This window comes from Onthophagus taurus, chromosome 11 (assembly GCF_036711975.1).
Source record: "Onthophagus taurus isolate NC chromosome 11, IU_Otau_3.0, whole genome shotgun sequence".
In the NCBI taxonomy this organism is placed as follows: Eukaryota; Metazoa; Arthropoda; class Insecta; order Coleoptera; family Scarabaeidae; genus Onthophagus; species Onthophagus taurus.
This window is the reverse complement of record NC_091976.1, coordinates 9,984,362-9,997,314: the sequence shown is the minus strand read 5'-3', so window position 1 is coordinate 9,997,314 and position 12,953 is coordinate 9,984,362. Positions and strand designations below refer to the sequence as shown.

The following is a 12,953-nucleotide window of genomic DNA, read 5'->3' as shown; positions in this document are numbered from 1 at the left end:
TCTTACAAATCTCGTGAAATAGACGAATCTACACATGTCTACCATGCTTATAATGAGCAACCATCTACAAGTGTAGCAACGCAAAGTCAACGTAGAGACACTATCCGGTTTTTAACACCCGTGAAAGATTTTTCCGACAAAAGTTCCGAAGAAAAATATGAGCACGCACAGTTATATGAATTAACTACCTTGCCTTCCCCAAACAGAAAAAGGTTCACAGATGATAAAGGTGACAACAAATCTCCAAATAAAAAATGTAGGAAACAATTATGTGTATGCACTATATGCAGAAATGTCGAGAAATTACCATTAGTGGCGAGAGCCATAACCAGAATGCAATTATATCACAAAAAACGCGAGCAGTGGCTTTCAGACGAAAAAATAACTATCTTGGGGTTATATTATAAGTCACCATCTACCTATAAATATTCGAGAAATAGAGGTTTAATATTGCCGTCGCCGTCAACTATTTCCCATTGGTTGAGCAAACAGAAGTACCAACCAGGAATAAAGAAATCACGACTACGCATATTAAAAATAAAAGCGGATAGCATGGACAAAAAATAGAAGGAATGTGTACTCATCTTCGACGAGATGGCCATGAAGCAGCACCTTGAATACTCAAGGATTACAGGTTTTATTGAAGGTTTTGAAGATTTAGGGGAGTACGGGCGATCTAATAGCCTTGCAAATGAAGCCTTAGTTCTTTTACTTAGGGGCTTATACGCGTCGTGGATAATTCCGTTATCGTTCTATTTAACATCCAACGGTGTTAAGGCCGACACTTTAGAAAAAATTATAAAATCCAATCTGTCATCACTGAATAACAATTGGATTCAATCCAGTTACAATTATTTGCGACCAGGCTCCCGTTAATCAAAAATTATTCGATTTATTAAAAGTTACACATAACAACCCTTACTTTAAAGTTGACGGGAGAACATATTTTGCTCTATATGATGCACCACATCTTCCCAAAAGTTTGAGCAATAATTTGATTGATGCCAATTTTGTTTGGCACGATAATATAATATCATTTTCGGACATTCGTCACGTATACGAACTCGACAAAAGCAGCAGCACGGGCAAAGCTTTGCCAAAGATACCGGACACGCATTTAATGCCCAATGCAATCCAAAAAATGAACGTAAAATTGGCGGTACAAGTTCTAAGTAAGTGCTGCTATAGAAACTGCTGCTAAAACTGGGCAATTACAGTCCAAAATTACCGCCAATTTTGTACATATTGTAAATAATATATTCGATGCTTTAAATAGCAAAGAAGTAAAAGCGAGAAAGGCAAGTTGTGCTGCGCTTTCAGACCACAATATAATAGGTTTTGATGCCCTGAAAAAGGCGACCGATATGATAAAAGACATCAATAAAATGTTAAAAAGGGGTAAATTTAAAAGACCTCCATGATTTGATGGGTTACTCCTTACAATAAATGCAGTCCTAAAATTATATGCGAAACAAAAGGAAAAGGGTTATCATTACCTCCTGACTGGAAAATTAAATCAAGATATCTTGGAAAATCAATTTTCTATTTACAGGCAACGCGAGGGGTATGCAAAAAATCCAACAGTGCGCAATTTTCAAGCTGCGGAGGAAGAATTTTTACATACAACCAATGTTAGAAGATTGTGCCATAGTGTATTTCGCCGGATATATAATAAAAAAATGTATTGATAAATTCAACTGCGATGTGTGCCGAGACTTATTAACAGATGAAGGTGAACTGACGCATGATAAAGATATTTTAATTTTTTATAAGAATTTTAACATTAACAACAATACGGCATTGACAAATCCCTCCGATTTACAAAGAAATATTATAGAATTAAGCATGAAATGTTTTTCACAACAGTTTAAACCAATCATGAGCCAACATTGCTTATTTAAATTTTTAGAAAAAAAAAGATGCAGATTTTTAAATCATAAGATTAACAAAACATTTTCGATCTAAACTAAATTAACATAAAAGCTTATTCAATGATACCACCAACACTAACACATAATTCAGCCCTTTTCCGACATTGTTTATAACTTTTTCGAATATGGTCCAACGGAATTTCTCTAATAACAGTTTCAATTTTTTTGTTTTAAACGGTCTAAATTGTTATTAAAATTTTCAGTGAACACTTTTTGTTTTACATAACCTCAAAAATAAAAATCCATAACAAATAAATCCGGACCTCTTGGCGACTATGGTTGCGGATCATATCTACCAATCCATTTTTTTCGAAATAACGTATTTAAATAATTTCAAGCCACAAACAATAATCTAAACGTTTTGCTTCATCACCTAATTCGATAGTGTGGTTAAATTTTGGTTTATAATACGACACCTTATCATAATCCATTGCGTTCGTTACTGCAACAATCGACCCCGCATCATGTTCATCTAAAACCTTTCTTTCCTTCCTTTTATTTTTGTTGTGTAGAAGCGTTATTTTAGTATTACTTTATTCTTTTATTATTTTATTATAGTCTAGTATAATGAACTCTTATTTTTCTTAGAAATATGCCTCGCGATCCGAACTATTTTCTTTGTTCGAATTCTTAGGAAATAAATGCAGATATCGCATTTACAATCACGTACGATGTTTCGATCCTAGATCGTGTGATACCATTTCAGCAATTTGGTATCCTCTTTTTCATTGGTCAGTTGTGACATACAATTTCATTTTCTATTGGACAAATACGTCTTCGAAACATCGTACCACTATTGTCTATAAATAGGGAAAGATCGCGAGGAGAGATCACTTTTTATTTAACCTCTTTACTTCATACTTGTTCGACGTTTATTATTCTTAAGTTACCACACAGGTAAACATATTGTCTAGTTAGTAAAATAAACAAAGGTTAGTTAAGGAGTTTTGAGTTTTTATCAACCCCTTCGAACTCACAACAAAATTTGGTGGCAGCGGTGGGATTACAAAAAGAAATTAATTTGGAATTCAAAAATCTACGAAGTTGATTCCAAAAAGAAATTAATTTGGAATTCAAAAATTACGAAGTTGATTCCAAAAAGAAATTAATTTGGAATTCAAAAATCTACGAAGTCGATTTGAAGAGGCAGCTAGTGTAGAAGTTACCTTCGGGTCAATCTTATTCTTCGGAGTCAAGAAACCGAAGAACACAGCTGCAAAATTCGATTTCTACTAGACAAAGACACTTTGATATTGTTGCGTATACTTAAAGAAAAATCACTTTATTCAAGAAACGTTGAAGTCGTCAAAAGAAAATTCATCATCACGAGAGGTTCCTGTCCAATCTCCAAGTCGTCGCATCATCCCCTGGATCCATAATCAAGCGTCCGAGTTCGCCGACTCATCTCATCTGTCTCAGACGATATCCTTCGTCTTCATACCACATCGTAATCGTCAAGAAAGTGCACCTGTGAGGTGTCAGTTTTACTAAAGTGTCGTATCCAAGTCGTCAAAATCGTCGTGGATTACCTGAAAAATAAAAATTCCGGTAAGCCTCTCTTGTTTTTTTCAAACTCTTATGGCAGAAAGCGATTCTCATGTCTGACGACGAACAAGCCCCTGTAAACGTAAACATGCCTTTAAAATCCGAATTTGCATTCAAAATTATTCCCGAATTTTCAGGAAATAGGGATGAATTTCTTAAATTTATTTCTTGTTGTGACATAGTAGCGCGTTCCGCAATAACTGCTAACGACAAACAATTATTGCTTCAGATTATTGAAAGTAAATTATCAGGAAAAATTTATAGTTTAATTAAATATAGCACGTACGATTCGTGGGAAACCCTAAAAGAGATTTTAAAAAATCAGTTCCTTGAAAGGAGAACCGTTGCTCAACTTCAGACAGAACTCGTCAATTGTCGACAGTATCCTAATGAGGATGTTAGAACATTTGCAAATAGGATAGAATCCCTTTATTCAGATTTAAATGAGGCCTGTGTACAAAGCGAAGGTGAAGAAGCAGCAGCCACTATCACTAGTCTTAACGGCAAAACCGCGCTCATGGCGTTTCAAAATGGTCTTCTCGATCCCGTCAAATTAATTATAAAGGCTAGTAGGCATGATAAGTTAACAGACGCGATAGAAGCCGCGATTTTGGAGGAAAGATCTTCAAAAATTCAAAAAAAAAGCCACAATTTCCAAACCAAAAACACAATAATAACAAAAAGGTTATAAAATGTTATCGATGCAATAAACCAGGTCACACCTCAGATAAGTGTTTTTTAAATTCTAATTCAGGTCCCAGTAGTTTTCGTCCTCATACTCAAATAAAACAGGAACCTGGAGGGAATCATCAGGGGGTCCGGGTCATTTCGTGTGCATATTGTAAAAAACCGGGACACCACATTAAAGATTGTAGGAAACGGCAATATAACAATGAACATCGTACAAAAACAATGAACTCTGTTCCGGGAAACGGGAGCGCACCTGGTCCGTCGGGCAGCATGACCGGGGCAAACTTCAAAATGTCTGCCTAAGCAGTAACCAGACACCGATAGAAAATTCCTCCGTATCGTATGTACAAAGTTCTTCGAATTTGTGCAGAAATTCCTGGAAATCATTTCATTCGTCTCACGTAAATTCTAAATCGTCTAATGCATATTCTAATTCGTCTAATTCATGTTCCAATTCGTATTTTAAATCGTCTACTTCGTGTACCAAATCGTATCCTAAATCGTCTAATTCATGTACTAAATCGTATCCTGAATCGTCTGAATCGTATCCTGAATCGTCTAAATCGTATCCTAAATCGTCGAAATCATGTTCTATATCGTCAAATTCATATGCTAATTCGTATCCTAAATCATTAAATGAGTGTTCTAAATTGTGTTCGAAGTTATTATCCTCAACTTCCTCGCATAATACTTATCAAATCGAACTAAAGGAATCTTTAAAGTCACCTTGCGTAAATCTTAATAGTTCAGGATTCCAAGAAGGAAAAAGTAACTTTCTTTTAGATACCGGAAGCGAAATTTGTTTAATTAAACTTCAATTTATTAGTGATGATCAAGTGGTTTTCGTAGATAATAAAATTCAGTTAAAGGGTATTACGATAGATAGTCAACATATAGCACATATACAATTAAAATAATAATGATAATTATTTCATTACACATCCTTTCCACGTCGTTCCTCGAAATTTTCCCATAATGAGTGAAGGTATTATTGGGCATGATTTTTTTGTTAAGTACAAAGCTCATGTTAATTATGAATTAAGTGAATTTTCGTTTACTTCTGGAGATAAAGAATTTTTTTAACTATTTCAAAACCAATGCAAATCAAAGTTCCTGCCAGATCAGAAATCACTGCAGGGTTACCTATTAAACTTACAACGGATAAATTGTGTGTAGCCAAGGAAATTAAACCAGGAATACACATTGGAAATTGTCTAATCCGATCTCATGAAGGTACTTGTTTCATAAATATTCTAAATTCTACCCAAAATGAAGTTACTCTTGACGATATTCCCTTGGATCTTTTTGAATTGTCCGAATTTCATGTTTTAAACTTTAATACGCATGTTAGTGGTAATCGTAAACAACATCTTGAGTCCATTCTCGACACATCTCATATGAATCCGGAAGAAAGAGGTTCCATTCTTGAAATTTGCAGCCAATTCGAGGACATCTTTCATTTACCTGGTGATAATTTAACGTACACAGAAGCAATCAGACATAAAATTCCTTTGCTTGATAATATACCACCAGTTTTCGTTAAACCATATCGGTTACCTGAGCATCAAAAAGCCGACATTAATAGAGAAGTGGATAAGATGTTACAAGACGGCATCATTCGTACATCCAGAAGTCCTTACAACAGTCCTTTATTGATTGTTCCAAAAAAGGCTGATTCAGAAGGAAATAAACGGTATAGGATAGTAATAGATTTTCGTAAACTTAATGATCTTACAATTGCAGATGCTTTTCCTCTACCCAATATTTCTGAAATATTTGATCAGTTGGGGTCTTCAAAATATTTTTCAGTAGTAGACTTAGCAAGTGGATTCCATCAAATTCTTTTACACGAGGACAGCAAGCCTTTGACAGCTTTTAGTACACCCACTGGACACTATGAATACAATCGATTACCAATGGGGCTAAAAGGATCACCAGCCACTTTTCAGCGACTTTTAAATTGTGTACTCACCGGATTGCAGGGTATAAAATGTCTTGTTTACCTTGATGACATTGTTATTTATGGTCCTAATCTTCGAGAACATAATAAAAGGCTGATTGATGTTTTTGAGCGATTGAGAGAAAACAATTTAAAACTTCAACCTGATAAATGTTCCTTTCTCCGCAAAGAAGTCGTGTATTTAGGCCATATCATCTGTCAAGAAGGCATAAAGCCTGATCCATCTAAGGTATCCTGTGTTACCGATTTTCCGGTACCAAATAACCAAAGGCAACTTAAAGGATTTCTAGGTCTAACCTCGTATTATCGTCGTTTCATTGCAAATTACTCCACGATTGCGCATCCTCTTACATTTTTACTACGTAATAATGTACCATTTAATTGGACACCTATATGCGACTCCGCTTTTCAGCAACTTAAGAAAAAATTGACAGAATATCCTATTCTTAAGTATCCAGATTTTTCTCAAGAGTTTAATTTAACCACAGACGCTAGCGGAATAGCCATTGGAGCCGTGTTGTCACAAGGCGATATCGGAAATGACCTCCCCGTAGCTTATGCCAGCCGGAAGTTAAATAAAGCGGAATGTAACTATTCCACGATTGAACGAGAGCTTTTAGCAATCTGTTGGTCAGTGGAACACTTCCGACCATATCTCTTTGGGAAAAAGTTCACAATATATACAGATCATCGTCCCCTCATTTACCTCTTTTCTATCAAGAATCCTAGTAGTCGTTTAACCAAGTTTAGATTGAAGTTAGAAGAATATCAATATGAAGTAAAATATAAACCTGGAAGATTTAATAATGTAGCCGACGCACTTAGTTGTCAAGTTTGTCTTACACAACCCGAATCACTCGAATTCAATGAATTTAATAAATCATATGAGGATTATCTTAATGATAGATCTAGCGGCATTATTTTCAATTCCAATGTACACGATGTTGATACTTCTATTTTAAGAGTTCCTAAGGAATTTAGTCCAGTTGTTCCCATCACACGAGATGTTCACAATGCGAGTAAACTTACTCAAGAGTGTTTTACAACATATGGAAAATTGAATGAGAATGTAATTACTGATCTTCCACTTCATAGCGATCTCCCTTTGCTAAACAAAAATCGTCTAGTTCTATATCTTTTACTTGGTGATAGCGTATATCAGAAAATTACATACGAGCAAATATTCCAATGTCTTCTTAATTTAAGGAAAACTTGTATCCAAGAAAACATAAAATCTTTAGCATTGCCGAAACTCTCATCTCATAGAGATCAGCTACAAAATGATATCATTCGTTCTATCGTTAGATATGTGTTTAAAGGTTCCGACATTAAGGTTCAAATTCACCATAATAAGATCATCGAATCACTCACAAAGGAATAAACTGAACAAATATGTATGCCGATATAAAAACCTTCATAAAATGGTGCGATCTCTGTCAAAAAAACAAACAAGCGAGACCGACACAGTGTCCTATGCAGGTGACCACTACTGCAACTGAACCATTCCAAAAAGTTTTTCTAGATGTCGTTGGCCCCTTAACAACAACATATTCTGGGCATAAATACCTATTAACTTTCCAAGATGATCTATCGAAATACGCCTTAGCAATTCCTTTACAAAATCAAGAGGCACAAACAGTTGCCAAAGCATTCGTCACCAAGATAATTTGTGTGTATGGTATTCCTAAAACACTCGTTACTGATCAAGGAACAAATTTTTGTAGCGAAGTGTTCAAAAATGTTTGTAAGTTATTACACGTAGATCATATAAAATGTACAGCGTATCATCCCCAATCGAATGGAGCTTTAGAAAGAAGCCATCGCACATTAAAAGAATATTTACGAAATTTTATTTCCAGTGATCAAACAGATTGGGAGGAATACATACCGTACGCTATGTTTACGTACAACACTACACCTCATCAATCTACTCAATTTACACCGTTTGAACTCTTATATGGTCATAAGGCTTCCTTACCATCCTCTATTGCTAAAAATCCAGAAATTTCGTATAACTATGATGATTATGCGAACGAATTAAAATCCAGACACCAAAATTGTCATAGTCGAGCTAGAGAAACTCTTATTAAAAACAAGGAAATATCTAAATCACAGTATGACCGGTCCATTAACAATTTAGAATTGAATGTAGGAGACCTAGTATGGTTACGAAATGAAACCATTGCGCCCGGTACAAGCAAAAAGTTAGCACCTTTATTTACAGGACCTTATCCAGTAGTATCAATTGATTCACCCGTTAATGTCACTATAAAAGTTAAAAAGAAACACGTTAAGTTTCATAAAAATAGACTAAAGCTTTACCATGAATAGAATAATTGTAGTAAATAGATAAAATTTAATAAATTAGAATTAGGGTAAATCATGGGTATTCATTCATTAATCATTCGTTCCTTTTCTTCTGCCTTGCAGATAATGACCTCATTACTACTTCTTTTCGCGATTTTCTGCAAGTTCAGCAACGTACATTCCTTTGAAGGCCAAGACCACGAATACATCGTATCCTATTACAACTACAGCGCCGGTTTATATTACGAAGAAATTGCGCAGGTCAAGATTTACAATGCTAAATAGACTTTAATGATCTATTACGATTATCAAAATTATAGACAATTAGTTTCAACAATCTTAGATTATTACGATCATCTAATGCTCTTTTGTTCAAAAGCGTTGGAAAAAGATATTCTCCAACACGAATGTAAAGCATTAAAACCTGTTCTTTCTAACATCCGTGCTGAATTAATACAAACCGACAATATCATTAGCGAAACCGTTGATTCTAAAGTAACTAATCGTGTAATGCGAGGTTATTTCAATATCGTAGGATCTCTTTCTAAACAATTATTTAGCACTCTAGATGAAAATGATGCCATATTTTTCGACAAACAAATAAGCACATTAAACACAAATCAAAATCATTTGCTGACATTAATGAAACAACAAACTTCTGTTTTCAACATGTCAATGCAAGCTTTTAATAAAATAGGGTTTGAAATGCGAAATAAAATGTACCTAATTGAAACCCAACTTTTAAGAATGAAAGAATATTTAATTAATCTTACTCATGGTAGTCTTGATAGTTTTTGATAATGAATTAGAGTCTTGTTTTAAAATTCAAAATCATTATATTTGTAAACAAACTACACCGTTACTGTTAACTCGTTCTCATCCCTCGTGCGAATCAGACTTGTTCATATCTCATGGACACTCTATTCCAAAACTTTGTCAAATAAGAATCATTAACGTTAACGAACCCTTATTTATCCAACTTGAACAAACCCAGACTTGGATATTTGTTACTCCCGAACAAGTAAAAGTAAATTTTGATTGCAAGGAAAATACAATTTTCAGTTATATCAAAGGTTCAGGCATTTTACGGGCAGGTGGTGACTGCAAAGTATTTTTAAAATCTATTATTTTAGCTTATGCGGAAAAGTCAAATTCTTCTGTTTATAAAAATTTTATACCTAATATACGATTGAATGCAATGTTGATGTCCAAGGGACCCAGAGTAGTGCGAATTCAGATCGACATCGTATTCTGAAATCCTCGTCTATCTGGGGGTTTACGGGGTGGGGTGTAGGGTTGTTTTAGGAAAGAATATAATGGTTTGTATGCAGTTTGGGTTTGGTCGTTGAGACATGTTAGATCAGGGTTATTGTTTATGAATTTATTAATTTCATATCCTTCGAGGATTTCCATGAGATGACCTTTGTTAATGTGATGTAGTATTTTCGTGTTTTTTTTGTCGTTGAATTCGTGGTTAAGATTAAAGTTTATATGTTTGCCAAAATTGGAATTATGTTTTATTATGTATTCCCTGACTCGTAATCTAGGGGCTCTGCCTGTTTCCCCGATGTACGTAGCATGACATGTATCGCATTGCAGTTCGTACACTCCATTGTCATCCAATTTGTTTATTTTATCTTTGTTATTCAAGAGCAGATCGCCTATAGTCTTATTTGGTTTGTCTGTTATTAGAATGTTGTATTGTTTCATTGTCTGTTTTATCTTATTATTAATGTTTCCCTGGTGTGTGATGGATCTGTAGTTTTTGATTTTTTGTGTTTGTTGATTTTGCAACTGTGTAATATTATTTAGGTCCTATCTGATTTGATATTTATGGATCATTTTATCTATTATTTCTTCTGGAAATGAATTATTTATGGCGATGTTTTTTATTATTTTAATTTCTTTGTTAAATCTTTCTGTGTTTAAATTAGAATTATAAGCTCTGTGGATGTAGGACCTGAATGCTGCCATTTTATGGGCTATGTTGTGAAAGGAATCATATGGGATCGTAGCGTCTGTCTGAGTCGGTTTCCTGTATATTTCGAATTGTATGTCTTGTTTGGTTTTTTCTATTGTGATGTCGAGAAAATTTATTGTATTGTTGTTTTCAAATTCAATTGTAAATTGGATGTCTGTGTGTAATGTGTTGATGTATTGGTGTAAATTGTCTATGGTTTCTGTCTTTTTGGTGTTGACAATGACCAAAATGTCATCTACATAGCGTTGCCATACTAGTATATTCTCGAGATAAGGGTTCTTTTCATTCATTATAAAATTGGTCTCCAACTCATTCATAAAAATATCCGCCAATAAACCGCTTAAACGAGATCCCATGGGGAGTCCTTCTTGGTACGTATATGTTTCGTTTTGAAAATTAAAGAAGTTTTGTTGTAAGCATATCTGGAATAATTTAAAAATGTTTTTGCTATCATTTTCATCTAACTGTGAATTTAGAATGTTTTCGACAATTTTCAAAGTTTGTTTGGTGGGGATATTAGTGTAAAGGTTCACCACATCAAAGGATATTATAGTGTTTTCATTCGGTAGTCTCATGCCTGTTAGTTTTTGTATTATTTGTCTTCTATCGTTAATTGTATAATTGGGTTTGAAGTCTATGTTATTTTTAAAAAACTGTACTAAAAATTTTGAGATCTTATATGTACTGGCATCTGTGGAGGCTATTATGGGTCTTATTGGGCGGTTTATTTTGTGTAATTTTATGAGGGCGTACAATCTAGGTATTTTTAGGTTCATGGGAATTATTTGTTTTGTGCTAATATTGAATTTTTTAAGGGTGTCTTTAACCTCATTGATAATTTTTTTGACGTTTAGGTGAAAATGGTTGTTAGGATTTTTCAAAACTTTTTTATAGTTATTGTCTGTGAGGAATTTTTCTGTTTTGTTAACGTATTCAGCCTTGCTTAGTATTACCAAACCTGCGTTTTTGTCCGCCTTGGTGAAGATTAGGTCGTTTTCTTTTATTTTCTTCTTTATTGACTCTATCAGTTTTACCTCTCTTCTTTGTTTTTCTTTGATCTTCTGTTCATTGTTCTTGTTCTTCTTCTTTGTGTCTTCTCGTATTAGAAGTTGTTGTATATTTTTTCTTATTTCCTCTTCCTCTTTCATTCCTCTTGTTACAGCTTCCATTTCCAATGCCACTTTTCTTAGGTTTGGTGTATTTACTATGGAGTATTTAATACCTTTGTTAAGAAGTTTCATTTCTTCGGTGTTAAAATTAATGTTCGAAAGATTAGTAACTCGGTCATGAAATTTATGTAGGTTGGTATTGTTTACTTTTTTCTCTTTCTTCGTTTCTTTTTCTTTACGAAGTTGGTTCAATTTCTTTTCTTTTCTTTCCCATTCTCTTGTTAGTGTAGAATCTAGTGTTTCCTTAATTTTCGTCAGTATTTCTTCTATTTCTAGGTGATGCAGTTTAGTGGTGAATTCCTGGTAATAATAGTATATTTTTATGTTGAATCCATTTATTCCGATCCGATCCGAACTATTTTCTTTGTTCGAATTCTTAGGAAATAAATGCAGATATCGCATTTACAATCATGTACGATGTTTCGATCCTAGATCGTGTGATACCATTTCAGCAATTTGGTATCCTCTTTTTCATTGGTCAGTTGTGACATACAATTTCATTTTCTATTGGTCAAATACGTCTTCGAAACATCGTACCACTATTGTCTATAAATAGGGAAAGATCGCGAGGAGAGATCACTTTTTATTTAACCTCTTTACTTCATACTTGTTCGACGTTTATTATTCTTAAGTTACCACACAGGTAAACATATTGTCTAGTTAGTAAAATAAACAAAGGTTAGTTAAGGAGTTTTGAGTTTTTATCAACCCCTTCGAACTCACAACATTTTCCACATTACCCGTTTCCGAAAATTTTTTAACAACTCTCTTAATTGTTTTTTTATCTACTAAAAATCCAAATTTTTCCTCAAATTGCCTTAAAACTGCATTGTAACTAATGTTCCCCAATCCATAGCACTGCACTATAAATATTTTATGTTGTAATGTAAACATGATCAATTAATATTTGACAATAGGCTAAAGCTAAGCTATCAAATGATAATTGTTAGTTCACTCAGGTCATTTGTTTTTATTGTAAAATGGAATATTAGAAAAAAATTTTCAAGAAAAAACTAATTTTTTCTTTTATATGCTAAATTAATAAAATTCGGCATATCGATATAATTTAACATAACAAACATTTTATTTTAATCAACTTTTGTTGTACATTGCTCAGAAAGACCACTTTACCTGCAACGGTTAACAAACTTCTTGCGTTAACTTTGGTACTTTGAGGATATTTGACGTAAAACTTGGTTATATTTCGTTTTATGACATCCAGACTTTAATTGCAAAAGATGGAATTTGAATTCAAAAATTTATCGTCAATTATACCTTACGGGGACACAATCCGGGGACACACTGTAGATATTTTTTAATAAAAAAATTTTTCTGTGTTATAGATTAACACTGCAAATATTGTTTTAATT

The 12,953-nt window shown here is 33.8% G+C and overlaps 1 long non-coding RNA gene across 1 annotated transcript; it reads left to right on the top strand.

Annotated features, from left to right (window-relative positions):
• The first annotated feature begins 2,540 nt into the window (after positions 1-2,540).
• LOC139432172 (uncharacterized) lies at positions 2,541-12,273 on the top strand. Its single transcript, XR_011642039.1, has 2 exons — positions 2,541-3,479; positions 8,557-12,273. It is a non-coding gene; the product is annotated as an uncharacterized lncRNA (long non-coding RNA).
• The last annotated feature ends 680 nt before the right edge of the window (positions 12,274-12,953 follow it).